This window comes from Loxodonta africana, chromosome 10 (genome assembly GCF_030014295.1).
Source record: "Loxodonta africana isolate mLoxAfr1 chromosome 10, mLoxAfr1.hap2, whole genome shotgun sequence".
NCBI lineage: Eukaryota > Metazoa > Chordata > Mammalia > Proboscidea > Elephantidae > Loxodonta > Loxodonta africana.
This window is the reverse complement of record NC_087351.1, coordinates 104,479,953-104,500,807: the sequence shown is the minus strand read 5'-3', so window position 1 is coordinate 104,500,807 and position 20,855 is coordinate 104,479,953. Positions and strand designations below refer to the sequence as shown.

Sequence of the window (20,855 nt, the reverse complement as noted above, 5' to 3'; positions counted from 1 at the left end):
GCCGGAATGTATCTGCAGGGGGTCGCCCCTCTGGGCCACGGGGGGTGGCCGGCCTGCGCCCGTGCCAGAGCCGGTCTGGAGCAACCTGGTGGCCTGCGGGGCCCGCTGCCAGGTCCTCGGCTGCAGCTGAAGCCTCCGCCCGCCCCCCTGCCCCCCTGCCCCCCGCCCCCCCACTCCGCGCAGAGGACAGGCGTCGCCACCGCGGCCCGAGGCCCGCCGGACCCGGCGCCCGCACGGCGAGCGGGAGGCGCCGACTCAGCCCTGGGCGGCCCGCCACGCCCCCGCCTCCGCCGCCGCCGCCGCGCACCCGGCCACCCGCGGGCGGGTCGACGCTGAGCCCGGGAGACCGCGGCGCTGGGACCCGGACCGCAGAGCCGAGGGTGAGTGCTCCGAGGCGCTCCGGGCCCTGGCCGGGCAGCGGGCCCTCCGCCAGGGTGGGCAGAGCAGGGGGACAGGGGCCGCCAGGCCCGCCGGAGGGGGCCACCGATCTCCAGCAAGACCCGCTCCCGGCCGTCGCTTGGGGCGCAAAGTTCAAAATTCAGTCTCCGGAGAAAAGGGCTTTCAGGGAGGTGAAGGAGAGGAGCTGGAAAGGAAGGCCCCAGCCATTCTGGGACCTGCCACCCAAAGGGTGTGTCTCGAGGGTGCTACATGGGGGAACAGAAGGCCAGAGGGGGCGCCCTTGCCCAGGCTTCCTGTGGCGTAGGGGGCAGAGCTCAAAAGGCCAGCACTGCCCAGGCCCTAGGGACATGCCCTGATCCTCCCTAGTACAGCCAAGGCACAGGAAAAAAGAAATGGAGCCCTTCCTTGGAGAATCTCAGAGCCTGTCACACTGCCCTCTGACCCCAACTGTCACCCCCCCATCAGTATTGAGTGTGCGTTGGGGGTAGGGATGGTGGTGGTTGGTCTTGGTAGAAGTCCGGAATGAGATGGTCATCCCCATGGCTGAGGAGGACTCAGTGCCTCCTGTTCCTCCACTGAAGCCTAAGGGTCACCTCCACAGCAGGAGCTGGTTCTATTGCACTTAAACGTACAGGTGTGCGTCTGTCCCTGAGCATTCCATCCCTGGCAATGTGTATGCCAAGGGGACATGCAGTGGTATGGTCTGATGTGTTCTCCACACCTCCAGAGGACAAGGACTAGAGATGGTACCACATGTGCTGAGTAAATACTATGAAGTGACACAACTTGGCTCATCTTTCCAAGGGTACAGCTGCACTGAATCTTGGCAGCTGTATTAATTTCCTATTACTCCTGTAACAAATTGCCTGCAGTGGTTTAAAACACCACAAACTTCTTATCTTACAGTTCTGGGGGTCGGAAGTGCGAAATAAGTCTCACTGGGCTAAAATCAAGGTGTGGGCATCAGGGCTGCGTACCTTCTGGAGGCTCTGGGGGAGAATCCATTTCCTTGCCTCTTCCGGCTTCTAGAGGCTGCCGGCATTCCTTAGCTCACAGCTCCCTTCTAGTGTCAAAGCCAGCAATGGCAGGTCGAGTCTTTTCCAAACTGCATTCCTCAGACACTCTCCCTCTTCTGCCTCCCCCTTTCACCCTTTCAATTCCATTGGGCTCAATCCAGGATAACAGCCCCATCTCAAAATCCTTAACTTAACCGTATCTGCAAAGTCCCTTTTGCCAAGTAAGGTGACATATTCACAGGCCCCAGGGATTAGGACATGGACATCTCTGGGGGGCTATTATTCAGCTGACCACTGTAGCCAGCCTTTTGATTGCACCAGAGGACACTGGGGTTGGTGAAATTTTAATAACAGCTGACACTTAATGAGCACATACTCTGGGACAGGAACTGTTCCAAGGACTTTACACAACACTATAACGTAAATGCCATTGTCACCATCGTTTTACACATGAGGCACTGAAGAGTTAAATAGCTAGGCAGGTGGCAGAACTGGGATTTGAACCCAGGGTAGTCTGGCTCCAGAGGGTGTAACCTCTAGGCTAGGCTGTCTCTCTGACATCATTATTGCCCCCCAAGATGGCAGCTGATGGCCTGGAAGCCCGTCAAGCACAGTCTGAAGCCCATCTCAGAGGAGAAGTTTCACAGAGCTTTCTATGTCAGACCCCTGTCTAGGCTGCAAATTCTTTGCCAGCCCTCTCTCATTTCAGTTCTTTCCCATCGTCCTAACCTCCTGCACCCCATTAGAGGCACCTAAGCCATTAGCCGGGGGGTTGGAGGGGGAGCTTCCAATGATTCTCTTCAGGGGCTCCAGCCAGTTAAGTCTGGAAAAGTTCCTGGGTGCCACCCCCTTGCTGCGGAGTTGATTTTGACTCATAGCAACCCTACAGGACAGAGTAGAATTGCCTCACAGGGTTTCCAAGGCTGTAATCTTTACAGGAGCGGACTGCCACATCCTTCTCCCACGGAGTGACTGGTGGGTTCGGACCATCAGCACTTCAGTTAGCAGCTGAGCACTTAACCACTGCACCACCAAGGCTCCTTCCCAGGTGCCAGATACCACTCAAATTCCTCCCTGTCCTCCCCCAGCATCCAAATACCAAAGTAGCATGAGCCCCATAGGAGGCAAACCTTATACAGCAAATTGAGGGAAAGTCGTCACCTCTCTCACCACTCAACTAGCTTGCCACCACCAAGATTCTGCACACCTGAACCCGAGGGGAACACACAGCCTTCTAGCAGGCGTTGGGTGAAGAAGGAGGGGGACTAACATTTATTGAGCACTCACTATAGGAAGGGTTCTTTCTAAGAGTTTTACACTTGTAAACTCCTATAATACAACAGCCCTGTGAGGCGCTATTATTATCCCCATTTTACAGATAAGGAAACTAAGGCACAGAGAAGTCATGTAACTTACCCAAGGTCACACAGCCCATCAAGTGGAGGAGCACAGATCTGAACCATTCTAAGCAGGAGAACCAAGTCAGAGGTTACACCCCAGCCTGGCCCACCCCAGTTTAGCCAGCACAGCCCCCTTTTGTGCCTTCCCAGCATAACCTCTCTCGTTACATCGGCCAGGCTGGGCTCCTGGTTTCTATGTCAACCAGATTGCTTGAGGGCACGTTTATATTTGATTCTCATGCCCATCTTCATTACTAACCCCATTTTAAGGAAAAAGAAACCGAGGCTCACAGAGGCTGCATAACTTGCCAGAGCTCTCACAGTCAGAGCACAACAGATTTAGGACTCAAACCCAAACTGGCTCAGCTTGAGCAAGCCTAGCCTGAAGGCCTCCTGCAGGAGTCTGCAGTCCAGCCAGAGATATGGCATGGGTTCCCAGCCCTCCAGGTAGGTGTGCTCACGCTTCACCTGGACCCGAGCTGACTGCCTGCTGGCCTCAGAGTTTCCTGCCTTGGTGCATCCCCATTAGTCATAGTCTGAGAGCCTCGGGGATTATCTGAGTGGGAGCGGAAACAATTTTGCGGTGTTAATCAGGTCGTCTGATTAATCAGCTCAGGCCCCAAGCCTGCTGGAGTGCAGCTGATCCCAGAAAAGGTAATTCTCAGAAAAGCCAAGTTCTTGCTGCCTGAAGTCGTCCTGGGAGGTGCCTGCCTCAGCAATGGCGAGTATTTCTCAGAGTGATAGTTGTCCACCTCTGCCCTTGGAAACTCACGGCGCCGGGAAGGACGGGCAGGGGATCGGCCGGAGGAGGCTTGGGGCTGTGCAGGGATACATGAGCTGCAGGGATACATGAGCTGGCACTGGAGCTGAGGAAGGAAGTGAGGAGTCACTGTGTTGTTTGGGGGATAAAGAGAGATTTTCTCTGAGGCAGGCCAGCTGTGCTAATTGGAAGAATGAACTGGAAAAGCAGTCAGGAGATAATCTCTGCGCATTCTTCAGTACCCGCACATTGTTCCATTCCTGTCACTTTGCAGCCAGGGGCATTTCTGTATCAGATGGCGGCTCCGCAAGAGGCAGATGGCACACTCAGGAGGGGTAATAGAGTTTAACACAGGGCCAGTTGTCAAAGGCGTGGTTCAGGTTAAGGGAATCAACGTGGATGGTACAGCAGCCTGGGACTAGCATCTCTGGGGAGCTGTGACTACCCCTAGGCCTGCAGGGGAAAGGGAGAGTGCTAGGGGTGAACTTATGCTCCCCCCGCCCAAATATGTGTTGGAATCCTGACTCCTATACTTGTGGATATAATCCTGTTTGGAAATAAGATTTTCTTTGTCATGCTAGTTAGACCATACCCAGGTACCAAAACAAACAACCAAAAAAAACTAGTTGCTGTCTAGTTGATTTCCACTCATAGCAACCCTATAAGACAGAGTAGAACTGCCGTATAGAGTTTCCAAGGAGTGCCTCGTGGATTTGAACTGCCGACCTTTTGGTTAGCAGATGTAGCTCTTAGGTCTAAATCTGATCATTTCTGCGTTATAAAAAGAGCAGATTAGACAGACAGACACACGGAAAGACAGATGCCATGCCAAGGAACTCCAAGGAACCTGGGAATGCACGAGGCCACCAAGAAGGAAGGAATTGACACAGCCAAGACCCTGATCTGGACTTTTTAGTTTCCAGAGCTGTGAGAAAATAAATGTCTCTTCTCTGAAGCCACTCATTTGTGGTATTTGTGTTACAGCAGCGCTGGAAGCTAAGACAGGGAGGGAGCAGTTACTGGAAGCTGGAGAGAGCAGGGCCAAGAGGGGCTCCTGGCAGGAGCTGGGCTCTCCCATAAAGGGAAGCAGCCAACCTGTGGCAATCCTGGCAGCGGAATCAATACTTCTCTGACTCTGCTCTCCTCCCACCCTCTGGGCTCCAGTTAGTGCTGCCCATTGGCCAAAGCCAACAGCAGCTAGAGGGCAAGGGAGCCCAGGTGATACAATCCACAGAGTAGGACGGATCTGGAAGGGCAAGCGTGTGGCACCCTTCTGACCTGGTATAACACCTCTCTCACCTATTCCTCTGGCTGCGTTTTCTGAGCACCTGCAGTGTGCCGCTCTGAGCTTTCGCTGGAAGAATGCAGTGAATGAACTGTTCTCAGGCTCTGCCTTTAGATGAAATGGAAAGCTGACTCTTTGCCAAGCCAAAAAAAAAAACAAACCTAAAAACTGAGAGGCTGGAACGGAAGAAATGGTTGCCAATGTCCCTTGCGCCAAGCGTGGGGCACTTCTGACCACGTCTCCAGAGCCCAGCCCCATGTGGTAGATCGTGGGTGAGAAAGGCGCCTATTAGTTCAGCATCTCAAATCGGCATTCCACGAGCGTGGCTCGTCAGTTACTATCCTCTGGGCCCAGGAAGGGTCTGACATGCTTCGTTTTCACTCAGGAAGTCGTTTGTTGTTTATTATGTCAATGCTAGGCTTCATTTACGAAACAACACATTCCGCTGGACATCTGGACACCAAGAAACACGACCAACTCCAGCCACGAGATGATCTAGCACTTTCTTAGGGAGAGCATGGCTGGGGATGCCAAACCTGTCTTCCACGGGCCCATTCTGGATCTTTAGGTAAGTGGAATAGAAGGCACACTGCTCTGTTTCTAAAATGTGAAATGGTCATCTAAAGGGGGCTTGTTGGAGCTGTAGAGGATTTAGAGCACGAAAGGCCCTAGCTATGTTTGGACATCTGCAAACAGAGACTATGGGAGAGAAAATGGGAGACAGGGCCACCAGCACTGCTGCCCAGACTGTGCACTGCACCAGCTCCTGGAGCCACCATCTCATAGGTTATGGCGTGCATGGCACCCTGGATATTGTGCAGTGTGGTGGCCCTGGCAGGGATATAGTTCCTGGTTCATGTTGTAATAGGCTGTCTGTGCTGTACTCTTGAGAGCCAGAATCCTGGATCTGGTGACTGAAGATGGGCTTTAAAACACCCCCAGTTCTTTCTTTGAGGGATAGGATGAGTCCAAACATCAGTGGAAGAAGCAGCTTCAGAGTCAGGACCCCATTCAAGTCCTGGTGCAGTCATTTATGACTTGTATAAACCAAAAAAAATCCCACTGCTGTCGAGTCAATTCTGACTCATAGTGACCGTATAGGACACAGTAGAACTGCCCCATAGAGTTTCCAAGGACTGCCTGGTGGATTCAAACTGCCGACATTTTGGTTAGCAGCTATAGCTCTTAACCACTATGCTACCAGGGTTTCCCAATTCACATAACCATCTGCAACTCAGTTCAGTTCACTGATCTGTGAAATGGAGAGAATAAAACAACTTGTTGTTGGGATGAGAAGAGACCATTCATAAGCACATGCAGTAAACAAAAGATAAGAGCCACATGTAAGATCGTATTTGGAGCGCACAACAATAGTAACGCTAGCTAACATTTATTGAACCTTGGCGTAGTGGTTAAGTGCTAAGGCTGCTAACCAAAGGGTCGGCGGTTCAAATCCACCAGGCGCTCCTTGGAAACTCTATGGGGCAGTTCTACTCTGTCCTGTAGGGTCACTATAAGTTGGAATCGACTCGACGGCACTGGGTTTGGTTTTTGGTTTTTAATGAGCTGTGCTTTCTGCAAAGGGCTTTCCGTAACTTAACTCATGTAGTCATCTCAGCCCCCTTTTGCAGCGCTGTGCCATTTTACAGATTTGGAAATGCACACAGAGAGATTAAGGGTCTTGTCCACGGTCACCCTGCTGGCAAATAGCAGAGCTGGGATTCAAACATAGACACTCTGACTTCCAAAGCAAGCTCTAAACAACTACATTGAGTTTGGCAATTTTCAAAAAGCAGATGTGCATTTTCATGACATGAAGAGTTAATCCAGAAAACACCATTTGTGAAGATTTTGCAAGAGGGAAGAATTTCAAAATGTGGACTAGCGCAGGAGATGATCTGGCCCAGGAGACGAGCCTGCTGGGAGGTTGCTGGGTGTGTGCCCAGCAGGAAAGGCAAAATCCTTAGCCTCCCTCTGCTACCTCTGCCTCACCCTGCCAGGGTATCTTCTGTCCTCCTGCCCATTTCCTTCCTTCCAGAGACTCACCTGGGGGCCAGGTCACAAAGTGTGGAGCTTCGAGCCCTCCAGAGAGGTGGGCAGAAGGCAAGAAGGTTGGTCTCTCTCTCTCTTTCTGCCTCCCTTGCCTGCTAACCACCAGCCATCTGTTCTGATGACCAACCGCATAGGTTTCTGCAGACACCCACAGCGACCAGGGCTGGATGCTCGTTTCACAGGCAGGAATGGAGGAACCCTGCTCTGAGCCAGGCACCAGGCCAGGGCTAGGGCCAGGCATACAGCTATGTGTCAGCAACCGAAGTAGGCAGTGCAAAGAATACTGGGAAGGGGGCCAAAGGAGGACAGAGAGAGCTCGGCACAAATTGCCTGGGACAACCATGAAGGCGCCATAGTGGAGGTGCGTTTCAGATCTTGAAATCAGGGCAGGAATTCCGGACATGGGGGATAGGAGGCTTTATGAGTGATGAGGGCCACAGGGGCCAAGGTATGCAGATGTGAAAGAGCGGAAGGTGCTGAGAGAACAGCTAAGGGTGGCTTGGGATAGGATGAAAGTGGACCCACTACTAAGGTTTGAATCGCAGATCTTGATCTGTGTGATCTTGGCTAAGTTACTTTACCTCTCTGTGCCTCATTCCCCCATATGTAAAATGGGGGTAATAATAGTATCTACCTCATAGGGTCCTGGTGAGAATCAATTCATTTAAGTGCTTAGAACAGCACCTAGTACACAGTAAGTGCTCAATAAATGTGAGCTGTGACTGTTTTTTTTTTTTTTTTTTTTTGGTCACTGTTACTCCTGCTGTTTGTGAGTACATGGGAAAAAGGGCACTAAGGCCTCCTCGAATTCTCAGTCCAATAGTGTCTCAGTCATCAAGTGCCGCCATAACAGAAATACCAGAAGTGGATGGCTCTAACAAAGAGAAATTTATTTTCTCACAGTTCAGTAGACTGAAAGTCCAAATTCAGGGTGTCAGCTCCAGGGGAAGACTCTCTCTGTCAGAACTGGAGGAAGGGCCTTGTAATCATTCTTCCCCTGGACTAGGAATTTCTCCGCGCAGGAACTCTGGGTCCAAAGGACGTGCTTTGCTCCCGGCACTGCTTTCTTGGCAGTATGAGGTCCCAACTCTCTGCTCAGCTTCCATTTCTTTTTATCTCTTGTGAGATGAAAGGTGGTGCAGGCCATACTCCACGGAAATTCCCTTTACATTGGATCAGGGATGTGACCTTAGTAAGGATGTTAAACTCCCACCCTAATCCTCTTTAACATAAAATTACAATCACAAAATGGAGGACAACTACACAACACTGGGAATCATGGCCTAACCAAGTTGACACATATTCTGGGGGGACACAATTCAATCCATGACAAATAGTAAGGCCTCTGTGCTGCCCCTGGTCACCCCAGCCCCAGGCACACACAGGCTCTGGGGACCGCCAGGGCGGGGTATCCAGGAGGCCACTAACCTAACTGTGGATACAGGCTGGGTTGGCCTGAGGTCTGAGGAGGTGGACAGAGGCCCAGAGCAGCAACGCCACACTATTACTATGTGGCTACTGATGTGTGGAGCAGCGGGATAGTGGGTGAACAGGACAGAGGGCTGCTCCGTGGCTTTTCTCCCAGCTTCTCATCTGGGGGTTATGGCGGGAGGCCCCTGGCAACCAGGGCCACTGCGGGTGGATGTGGGTAGAGAAAGACTCTTGTCGTTTTGCAGCCAGGCCCCCCTGAGGCTACGGGGCAGATCCTGACCCTGTGTTGGGGACAGGGTGGGGGAAGGGCTGCAGGCGACTGTACCTCCAGGGCAGGCCTGAGCTTCTGTCGTGGCCACCGTGGCCACTCAGGGCAGACACCGAGCCTGTGGCCTGTGGTCACGGCAAAGGCAGGGCGAAGACAGGCAGGACTGGGTGTGCCCGGAGGGGGGAGGGGGCCCAGAGTCCCGAGGAGGAGGAGGACCTGGCCTGGCCAGGAAAGAGACTCGCCAGCGTCCCCAAGCCATCGCCAACAGCCGCGGGCAAGAAAAACCCAAGGGCGCCGCACCCGCCCCGCTTGCTGCGCGTTGGTCGTAGAGGGGTGCGGGCGCCGAGCAGGGTGACGACGGCCAGCATCCTGGACCCTCGCAGAGCAGGTACGTATCCCCCGGAGGCAGGCCGCTTCTTCCCGCCGAGGTCGTGAAAAATCCTGGCTCGCCAAGCCCTGGAAACCCAGTGCGAATGGGGCTACGGACCTGGCGGCCATCTCCGCGCCTTCGGCTACGGGCAGGTCCCCGGACCCCGGCGACGGAGAGCGGCCCCACGGCTCGGCCCCGGAGCGCGCGGGTGCGGGCAGGTGCGGGTGTGTGCCGGGAAGGCAGGCGGAGGAGTGTGCGTGTGCGTGCGCAGGGCCGACAGGTGCGGCCGTGTGCGCGTGCGGGGCGAGTATGTGCCAAGCACTCGCGTGCGCGGGGCCGACAGGTGCAGCCGTGTGCGCGTGCGCGCGTGCGGGGTGGGCATGTGCGGAGCTTCGGACTGTGCAGAGCGGGGACCGGGACAGGGGCGGGGGCGGGGAAGGGGACAGGGGCGGCAGAAGCCGACGCACCTCGAGCAGCCACCGCAGGTGCTTAACCGGCGCAGGCAGACGCGTCCTTGCCAGGTGTCAGCCTTGAGCACCACACGCTGGCGCGTCCCGGCCCCTCTGGGGGGGAGGGGGGTGTCGGTGTGGGGTGTCTCCGCCTGTGGCCGCCTCTGGGCTGGCTCCGCTGCCACCTAGTAATTACTTAAAAAAAAAAAAAAAAAGTCTAAGACAGCTAACACTTCATTTCCCAGAACTCGGTGGCACAACGGGTCTGAAGCTTCCGTTTGGGCCAGCCTTTGAACTCTTTCCTTCCCCGAAATCTTTGTCCCTCCTACGCGAGGGGCAACGGTAACCCACTGAGCGGGATTGCTGAGACCCCAACAAGCCACTGGAAGAAGGGGAAGCTGGCAGATGATGGCGGACAGGAGGAGCGAGCGCCAGGTGGGGGACTGGTTGGCTGCTGCCCCCTGCCTGGCGATCAAATTGTCTAATGAGAAAGCAGAGGCTCTGATAATCTGCAGGCTGGAGACAGTGCCTGCGGAGGTGAAATGGCACCGGGAGGGGAGGCTCTTTGGCATTCACCGGTGGGCAGTGGAGAGAGTGCTGACCTGGAGCAGCAGCCACTTGGCTGTGTGGCTTTGGACAGGTCACTTGCTGTGGCTAGGCCTCTGTAAAGCGAAGTAGATAAGAAATACTAGCCATGGTGTTATGGATTGAATTGTGTCTGCCCCCTCCCCCCAAATGTGTATCAACTTGGCTAGGCCATGATTCTGTGTCCCTCCCCCCCCCAGATGTGTATCAACTTGGCTAGGCCATGATTCTGTGTTCCCCCCCGCCCCCCAATGTGTATCAACTTGGCTAGGCCATGATTCCCTGTATTGTGTGATTGTCCACTGTTTTGTCATCTGATGTGACTTTCCTGTGTGTTGTAAATCCTACCTCTGTGATGTTAATGAGGCAGAATTAGAGGCAATTATGTTAAGGAGGCAGGGCTCAGTCTACAAAATTAGATTGTTTTGAGTCAATCTTTTCTGAGATATAAAAGAAACAAGAGACTGGGGGAACCTCATACCACCAAGAAAGTAGTGCCAGGAGCAGAGCATGTCTTTTGGACCCAGGGTCCCTGTGCTGAAAAGCTCCTAGTCCAGGGGAAGGTTGATGACAAGGACCTTCCTACAGAGCTGACAGAGAGAGAAAGCCTTCCCCTGGAACTGGCACCCTGAATTCGGACTTCTAGTTTACTAGACTGTGAGAGAATAAATTTCTCTTTGTTAAAGCTATCCACTTGTGGTATTTCTGTTATAGCAGCACTAGATGACTAAGACACATGGCCACGTGGAAGAGGGGTTGTGAGGACAAAAGAGATGTGAGAATAGTTTGAAACGATACAAATGTGACATGAAATGGTTATCTGTTCTGCTTCACATTCCTTCCCTACCCCACCCCCCAAAAAAGAAAAAAAATGCAAGGTCCAAAGAAAAGAAAAAAGAATTTCTGACCGTAACTGTGGAACCACGGCTGCAACAAGGTGGATGCTATAGGCTACATATACACTAGAGTATGACAGTTAAAAGATGCCTTGGTGGCGCAACAGTTAGGCGCTTGGCTGCGGCTGTGCAAGAGAAAGAGCTGGCAATCTACTTCCGTAAAGATTACAGCCTAGAAAACCCTGTGAGGCAGTTCTACTCTAACACATGAGGTCACTATGAGTCAAGAATTGACTCAACGATACCTAAGAGCAGCACAACACAGCAGTTAAGAGCAAATTACCAAACCTCTTTTTTAAGCCTGTGTCTCCTCTGAGAAATGGGGATAATAGTAAAGCTTACGTCCTAGGGTGGTTATGAAATCATGCAGATAAAGCTCATACCTTAAAAGCCATACAAAGGTCTCTAACTGTGAGCTCTGAGTATTCTTGTTACTGCTGTTATGTTGTGCCCATCTGGACAGAGAGCACACCATAGGTAGAGAAGACATACCTAAGAGGAAACAGAGTGGAAAACAGGTTCAAGGCAACAACTGCAAAATGTAGAGGCTTCCAGAGTTTCGTGGTGTTCAGGGGATGGGCCTTACAGAGGGCCTGGAAGGAGTAAACAATATCAGCACCCATGGTATTTTCCATCTCATATGCATGCTAAAGCTGGACAATGAAGAAGGAAGACCAAAGAAGAGTTGACACATTTCAATTGTGTTGTTGTTGTTGTTGTTGTTAGGTGTTGTTGAGTTGGTTCTGACTCATAGCAACCCTGCGTACAACGGAATGAAACACTGTCTGGTCCTGCACTGTCGTCACAACCTTTACTATGCTTGAGCCCATTTGTTGCAGCCACTGTGTCAATCCATCTCATTGAGGGTGTTCATCTTTTTTGCTGATTCTCCACTCACAGATTGTGGTGTTGGCAAAGAATATTGAGTATACCATGGTCTGCCAGAAGAATGAACAAATCTGTCTTGCAGGAGGTATGGCCAGGATGTTCCTTGGAAGTGAGGATGATGAGTCTTCATCTCGTGTACTTTGGACATATTATCAGGTGCGACCGGTCCCTGGAGAAGGACACCATGCTTGGCAGATGTCATGGATTGAATTATGTCCCCCCCAAAATGTGTGTATCAACTTAGTTAGGCCATGATTCCTAGTATTGTATGGTTGTCCTCTATTTTGTGATTGTAATCTTATATTGAGGGGATTAGGGTGGGATTGTAACACCACCCTTACTCAGGTTACCTCCCTTATCCAAGATAAAGGGAGTTTCCCTGGAGTATGGCCTGAACCACCTTTTATCTCTCAAGACATAAAAGGAAAGGAAAGCAAGCAGAGAGTTGGGGACCTCATACCACCAAGAAAGCAGCACCTGGAGTAGAGCGTGTCCTTTGGACCTGGGGCCTGAGGAGCTTCTCGACCAGGGGAAGATTGAAGACGAGGACCTTCCTCCAGAGCTGACAGAGAAAGAAAGCCTTCCCCTGGAGGCGGTTCCCTGCATTTGGACTTTTAGCCTACTTTAATTTGTTAAAGCCATCCACTTGTGGTAGTTCTGTTATAGCAGCACTAGATAACCAAGACAGTAGAGTAAAGGCCACTGAAGAGGAAGAAGACCCTCAATGAGATGGATTGACACAGTGGTTGCAATAATGGGCTCAAATGTAGCAATGATTGTCAGGATGGTGCAGGACTGGGCAATGTTTCCTTCTGTCATACACAGGGTTGTCATGAGTCGGAGCTGACTCGACGGCACCTAACAACAACAACAAAGTCACCATCAGATAAGAGGAGGAGTATGGTGGTAGTGATGGCGGTAGAGTGAGCATTGAGCTTTGGCGTCAGAATCCCCATTTCATCCTTTCTAGCTGGCTGGCCTCAAACAAGATACTTTACCTTTACAAGCTTTAATATCTCATAGGGAAAATGGAGATAATAATATCTACCTCACCCAAAACCTCACAGAGTTATAAAAATTAAAGCCAAATAACCATATAAACAAATCCAGCACATGGTAGACCCTTAAGTGATTTTGGAAAAAAATAATAGTTACATTGTAATTATCTATTGCTACATAACAAACCATCCCAAAAGGTAATTGCTTAAAATAACAATCATTTATTTTGCTCACAGATCTATGATATGGGCAGGGCTTGCTGGGGATGGCTTGTCTCAGACCATCAACTGATACTGCTCAGCTGGGCCTGGAGACTCTTTTTCCAACTTTGCACATTTTTATGGCAGCAGGTTGATCCAGGCTGTCCTCTGGGAGCTCAGCCGGTGCTGTCGGGCAGGATCTTGGACTACTTGACCTTCCTTCTAACATGGGACCTAGGTTTCAAGAGCAACTATCTCAAGAGATAGAAAGTGGACGCTGCCAGTCTCTTCAAGCCTAGACTCAGAAACTAGCACAGTGTTGCTTTCACTTTATTCTGTTGGTCAAGTAGTCACAGAGCCCACCCAGATTCAAGGGGAAGGGACTTAGACCCCACCTATCAATGGAAAGATTACCAAACAATTTGCCACCATCTTGGATCTACCACAACTTGAAAGTCCTCACTTTTGCTTTTTCATTTTTTTTCCTGGGTGCCATGGTGATGAGTTAATTAATCTTTTTCAGAGGAGGTAGGGTTCCTCCCAGGAAAGAGCCAGAAAAAATACAAATATCCATGACTAGGGTCTTACCACAGAATACGTTTTGTTCAGAATCAGTTTCTCTGGGCCTGATTCAGGTCTGAGGGAGGCGTCGCCATAGACAGATAGATATATTGACTCCAACTTGTGGAGACCCCATGTACAACAGAACCAAATGTCCTGCATCTTTCTCACAATCGCCAACACGTTCGAGTCCATCGTACGTGGTGGCTTCTCTGGGATCTGTTTCCCTGGAACCTCTGAGGCTCCAGTCCCCAGCTCTGTTACAACCCCATGTCTTTAAAACAAGAGGGAGGAGCCAGAGAGAGAGTGATTTGGCTTCAAGAAACTAGATTTTAGCAGGGGGCCATGGTTGAGTGCAGTGAGCATCTCTGCTACTCTCAGTTCCTTGACGTCGGTCTGTTGTTCATGAGGGCTGCTGCCTGGGTGTTTGGAGTGACTGTTATCATGCATTATTAGTTTATTAATTGATGGGCTGGAGCACCCTGGGTGGGGAGGCAGGAAGCTGTTGGGGCTGGCGCAGGGTTGCCATGGCAATCTGAAGGCATATGGTCTGTGCTGCCAGCCTCAGAATAGGAAGGATGCCCCAGGCTGCTCAGACCTTTTCAGATTGCAGACTGGAAGTCTCTCTTTCAGCAGTAGGCTTTCCAGGTAAAGCGTTTTCACACATGGCCACCCACCCATGCCCTCAAGAGTCAAAACCAACCTTCTTCCTGTTGCCTCATCCGATATCCTGTCTCCCCTAGTTCCTTACCTTCTAATATCGGTTTCTGCCAGGAAGAAATGGAAAGACTGGGATTTTGGTTCATTTATTCATCCAAACCTTGTGCATTTATTTTTGCACCAAACCACTATTCTCCCCGGCAGAGAACAAAAGAGCCCCAGCTCCTATTTTGGGAGCTTAGCAGGGTGATCGGCATCAACAAATAAGCATTCAAATTCCCATGCATTGCATTTGTAATTATTAAAATACAATACACTCAAACCTCAGTTTGAATCCTGGCTCTGCCCCTTGTCAGCTGTGTGACCCTTGGTCCTTGATGGCTCTTGTTTCTTGGAGAAAGACCTGGCGATCTGAGTCTGGAAAGATTCCAGCCTAGAAAACCCTAAGGGCCAGTTCTACTTTCTGAATGGACTCATAGCCCCTAACAACAACAAAAAAAAGTGGGAATAGCAGTACTTAGCTTATAGAGTTGCTGTGAGAGGGCAAGGGTGGTTCAGGGGTAGACTTCTCGCCTCCCATGCCAGAGACCTGGGTTCCTTTCCTGGCCAACGCACCCCAAGTGCAGACACCACCTTTCTGTCAGTGAAGGCTTGCATGTCGCTGCGATGCGAATAGGTTTCAGCAGAGCTTCCAGACTAAGGTGGACTGGGAAGAAAGGCCTGGCAATCTACTTCCAAAAATCAGCCAATGAAAACCCTATGGGTCACAACGGTTTGATCCTCAACTGGGCATGGGATGTCATGAGTAGGGGGCTGACTCCATGCAGCTAACAACAGCAGGGTTGCTGGGAAGCATTGTCGAGGCAGCCTATGGGAAGGTTCCAGCCTGGTGCCTGGTGCACAGTGGCAGCTCAGAGCATGTAAGCACCTGTCCTGTGTCCCCTTCTTCAGCACTCCCTCCTTATGCAGAACTCATAGCCACCTTCTGTGTGAGGAGCCCTGACAGCTGTCAGACAGCCACAACGTTGGAACATACAGGCTCCTCTCTCAGAAGTCTGCAGTTAGCCAGGGAAGGATTGGAGGTAGTCAAGGAAAGATGGAGTTAATGCTGACAGAGCTGAGCAGAGGGAGAAGCGTATTCATCGTATGGGTATCAGGGAGGGCTGCGTGAAGGGGGTGGTATTTGAGCTAGGCCTTAAAAAGTGGTTCTCAAACTTTGGTGTGTGTCAGAAAACCCGGGGAAATTTAAAATGCAGACTCTCGGACCTCATGACTAAGTGATTCTGGTCCAGTGAGGCATGGCTGTTGTTTTTAGGTGCCTTCTAGTCACTTCTGACTCATAGTGACCCTATGTACAACAGAATGAAACACCGCCCGTCCTGCACCATTGTCACAATCATTGTTATGTTCGAGCTCATTTTTGCAACTAGTGTGTCAGTCCATCTCATTGAGGGTCTTCCTCTCTTTCCCTGACCCTCTGCTTTACCAAGCATAATGTTCTTCTCCATGGACTGGTCACTCCTGATAACATGTCTAAAGTACTTGAGATGAATCCTCGTCATCCTCGCTTTTAAGGAGCATTGTGGCTGTACTTCTTTGAAGACAGATTTGTTCATTCTTCTGGCAACCTATGGTATATTCATTTCTCTTCATGAACATCATAATTCAAATGCATCAATTCTTTCGGTCTTCCTTATTCATTGCCCAGCTTTCACAATGCATACGAGGTGATTGAAAATACCAAAGCTTGGCTCAGGTGCACCTTTAGTCCTCAAAGTGACATCTTTGCTTTTTAACACTTGAAAATGATCGTTTACAGCAGGTTTGCTCAATGCAATGCATCATTTGATTTCTTGACTGCTGCTTCCATGGGCATTGATTGTGGATCCAAATAAAATGAAATCCTTGACAATTTCAATCTTTTTTTCTGCTTATTTTAATGCTGCTTATTGATCCAGTTGTGAGGATTTTTGTGGCATAGCTTCCAGCATCACAGCAGCATGCAAACCACTACAGCATGACAATCTGACAGACGAGAGGTGGGAGGCCAGGGCAAGGCCTGGAAATATGCATTTAATAGGCAACAGGGGACAGGTTTCAGCTGAGCTTCCAGACCAAGACAGACTAGGAAGAAGTACCCGGCAGTCTACTTCTGAAAAAGTTAGCCAGTGAAAACCTTATGAATAGCAGCAGAACACTGTCTGATATAGTGCCGGAAGATGAGCCCCTTGGGTTGACAGGCACTCAAAATACGACTGGAGAAGAGCTGCCTGCTCAAAGTAGAGACGACCTTAATGATGTGGATGGAGTCAAGCTTTTGGGACTTTTTTTCTGATGTGGCACGACTCAAAATGAGAAGAAACAGCTTCAAACATCCATTAATAATCAGAACATGGATTATACGAAGTATGAACCTGGGAAAACTGGATATTGTCCAAAATGAAATGGAAGGCATAAACATCGATAGCCCAGGCATTAGTGAGCTGAAATGGACTGGTATTGGCTATTTTGAATCAGACAGTCATATGATCCACTATGCCGGGAATGACAAATTGAAGAGGAATTCATTCATCATCAAAAAGAACATTTCAAGATCTATCCTGAAGCACAGCACAGTCAGTGACAGGATAATATCCATACACCTAAAAGGAAGACTAATAAATAGGATTATTATTGAAATCTATGCACCAACCACTAAGGCCAAAGATGAAGAAATTGAAGATTTTTACTAGCTTCTACAGTCTGAAATTGATCGAACATGCAATCAGGATGCATTGATAATTACTGGTGATTAGAATGCGAAAGTTGGAAAGAAAGAAGAAGGATTGGTAGTTGGAAAGTATGGCCTTGGTGATAGAAACTATGCTGAAGATCTTATGATAGAATTTTATAAGACGAATGACATTATTTGCAAATACTGTTTTTCAACAACATCAACAGCGACTATGCATGTGGACCTTGCTGGATGGGATATACAGGAATTGACTACATTTGTGGAAACAGACGATGGAAAAGCTCAATATCATCAGTCAGAACAAGGCCAGCGGCCGACTGTGGAACAGACCATCAATTGCTCATATGCAAGTTCAAAATGAAGGTGAAGAATATTAGAACAAGTCTACAAGAGCCAAAGTACAACCTTGAGTATATCCCACCTGAATTTAGAGACCATCTCAAAAATAGATTTGACACACTGAACACTGAAGATCGAAGACCAGACCAGTTGTGGAATGGCATCAAGGACAACATACATAAAGAAAGCAAGAGGTCATTAAAAAGACAGAAGAGAAAGAAAAGAACAAAATATATGTCAGAAGAGACTCTGAAACTTGCTCTTGAACTTCGAGTAGCTAAAGAGAACGGAAGAAATGATGAAGTGAAAGAGCTGAAGAGAAGATTTCAAAGGGCGGCTTGAGAAAACAAAATAAAGTAGTATAATGACATGTGGAAAGACCCAGAGTTAGAAAACCAAAAGGGAAGAATATGCTCGGCGTTTCTCAAGCTGAAAGAACTGAAGAAAAAATTCAAGCCTCGAGTTGCAATTTTGAAAGATTCTATGGGCAAAATACTGAACGACACAGGAAGCATCAAAAGAAGATGGAAGAAATACACAGAGTCACTGTACCAAAAAGAATTGGTCATGGTTCAATCATTTCAAGAGGTAGCATCTGATCAAGAATGGATGATACTGAAGGAAGAGGTCCAAGCTGCACTGAAGACACCGGTGAAAACAAGGCTTTTTGTTTTGATGGAGTTGATGGAATACCAATTGAGATGTTTCAACAAATGGATGCAGTGCTGGAAGCGCTCATTCATCTATGCCAAGAAATTTGGAAGACGTCTACCTGGTCAACCGACTGGAAGAGTTCCCTTATTTGTGCCCATTCCAAAGAAAGGTGATGCAACAGAATGCAGAAATTATCAAACAATATCATTAATACCACACGCAAGTAAAATTTTGCTGAAGATCGTTCAAAAGCGGTTGCAGCAGTCCATCGATACAGAGCTGCCAGAAATTCAAGCTGGATTCAGAAGAGGACATGTGTGTAACAAGGGATATCATTGTTAATGTCAGATGGATCCTGGCCGAAAGCAGAGAATACCAGAAAGATGTTTACCTGTGCTTTATTGACTGTGCAAGGGCATTCGACTGTGTGGATCATAACAAATTATGGATAGCATTGTGAAGAATGGGAATTCCAGGACATTTAATTTTGGTCATGAGGAACCTGTACACAGACCAAGAGACAGTCATTCGAACAGAATAAGGGGATACTGCATGGTTTAAAGTCAGGATAGGTGTGTATCAGAGTTATATCCTTTCACCATACTTATTCAATCTGTATGCTGAGCAAAATAATCTGAGAAGCTGGACTATATGAAGATGAAAAAGCATCAGGATTGGAGGAAGACTCATTAATAACCTGCTTTTTGCAGATAACACAACCTTGCTTGCTGAAAGTAAAGAGGACTTCAAGCACTTACTGATGAAGATCAAAGACCACAGCCTTCAGTGTGGATTACACCTCAACATAAATAAAACAAAAATCCTCACAACTGGACCAATAAGCAACATCATGATAAACGGTGAAAAGACTGAAGTTGTCAAGGATTTTATTTTACTTGGATCCACAATCAACAGCCATGGAAGCAGCAGTCAAGAAATCAAAAGACCCATTGCATTGGGCAAATCTGTTGTAAAAGATCTCTTTAAAGTGTTGAAAAGCAAAGATGTCACTTTGGACTAATGTGTGCCTGACCCAAGCCATGGTGTTTTCAATTGTCTCATATGCATTTGAAGTCTGGATAGTGAATAAGGAAGACTAAAGAAGGAACTAATGCCTTTGAGTTATGGTGTTGAAGAATGTTGAATATACCATGGACTGCCAAAAGAATGAACAAATTTCTCTTGGAAGAAGTACAACGAGAATACTCCTTAGAATAGAGGGTGGAGAGACATCAGGGAAAGCCAATCACACTTCCACAATTCCCAAATAGCATTGGTGTCTAAACACATTCCTGGAGATAACGAGTTCCTGCTTCTTGCCTATAGCAGAGGAGACAACTGAAAAAGGCTGGCTGTGTGGCAGCTTTTGCTTAGAGGGCCCAGGTTCCACAGAGGGGCATCTTCCCTGGGACCCCACCAGAGTCCCCCCAACAGTCCTCTGGAGAGGTGGATCCCAGGGATCAGCTAATAGAGCAGGGAGGACTCCAATCCTTGGTGACCTCCTCAGGCATGGTGTGTGTTTTGACTTCCTGGCACCGGTATTGTGTCTTCTGGTCAGCTTCCAAGTCCACTGCATTGGAGGGAAGTGCTTAAGCCAAAATGCTATGGCACCTGCAGTCGGCAGCAGGCTTATAATCCTGGCTCTCTCAGCATTTAACTGCAAGCCCTTGGTGAAGAGCCCTTGCCCTGGGGCCTGAGTTTCCTCATCTGTAAAATGGGGAGGTGGCTTGGGTAACTTCACAGGGATCCTTTCAGTCCTCATATGCTGGGACTGTACAAGGGCGGGGGGTTACTAAGTACCCCCTGGAAGCCGGAAGGTCCCAGGAGACCAGAGCCCTGTGCTTGGCCCTTCTTTTGGGTCACGCAGCTTAACTTATTTCTGACCCAGAACCTTCATCTCGTTGTCCTCACTCTGTTGGTCTTAGAACAAGGATCCCACCTGCCTTCGCCACATCAGTGCCTCTCCACCCTACAGGCACATTAGAATTGTCCAGGGAGCTTTTTAAAAACATTGATGCTGGTGCCTCACCTCCAGAAAGTATGGTTTCATTAGGCTGGGGTGAGCCCTGGGCACTGGTATTTTTTAAAGCTCCCCAGGTATTTTCTTCTGTATGCTGGGGTTGAGACTCACTGACAGATGTTGAATGCTAGGGGTTGAAGGTAACAGCGTGGGGTAGGAGTGAAAACAGCTTCCTCCCCCTTGCCTGTTGTCCCATTGTCCCTGCTGGTGCCCACACTACAGTGGCCACAGTATATTCTAGTTACCTGAGTATAGGTAGGCTTGTCTTCGTGGCTCAGGACCCTGGGGTCAGGGATTCAACATCGTGGATCTCCTCTCCTGGTATGTTGTAAAAAGCTCCCTGCCTGGTCAAGCAGTTTGCCATCAGCTGCTAACCTAAAGGTTGGCTTTTTGAACCCACCCGGTGGCTTGGTGGATAAAAGGTCTGGCAAACTGCTTCTGTAAAGATCGCAGCCAAGAAAATCCTATAGAGCAGTTCTACTCTGTAACACATGGGGTCGCCCTGAGTCGGAATCCATTCTATAGCAATATGTTTTTGGGTTTTTAAATTTTATTTTATCGGTATGTTGTTGGTGTACAATAGTGGTTCCATGGGTCGAAGTAGCCCAGCTCAGCCCTCCTGCAGCCCTCGGCCGCCTGGGGCACCTGTCCCTAACTCAGTTGCTCATCCACTCCGGGGATGTGTGGACGGTGTGACCGGTGGGCTCCAGGCTACGACGGGAGGAGGGAGCAGCTCCACCGCCTTCAGCCTCTCGCTGGCAAGCGGTTCCTCAGCAACCACCCAGCCTGACACCAGAAAGGAGTTCACATGATTCTGTCTCAGCTCCGGAATGGGCAGCCTCTTGCTGGGGGTTTTCTACACGTGAGCTGGGGAGGCGCGGGCTGCGGA

The 20,855-nt window shown here is 49.5% G+C and overlaps 1 protein-coding gene across 3 annotated transcripts in view; it reads left to right on the top strand.

The window, feature by feature from the left end:
• Positions 1-307: 307 nt before the first annotated feature.
• The window catches only part of GPR68 (G protein-coupled receptor 68), a 34,817-nt gene continuing 14,269 nt past the window's right edge, over positions 308-20,855 (top strand). The window contains exons 1-2 of one of the 3 annotated variants that reach the window (XM_023546501.2): positions 323-380; positions 5,279-5,428. The gene's annotated coding sequence lies outside the window, so the exon portion shown is untranslated. Of the gene's footprint in view, positions 381-2,034; positions 5,429-20,855 lie in introns of those variants that run through there. The other 2 variants (XM_023546502.2, XM_064292877.1) reach the window with 2 other exon arrangements.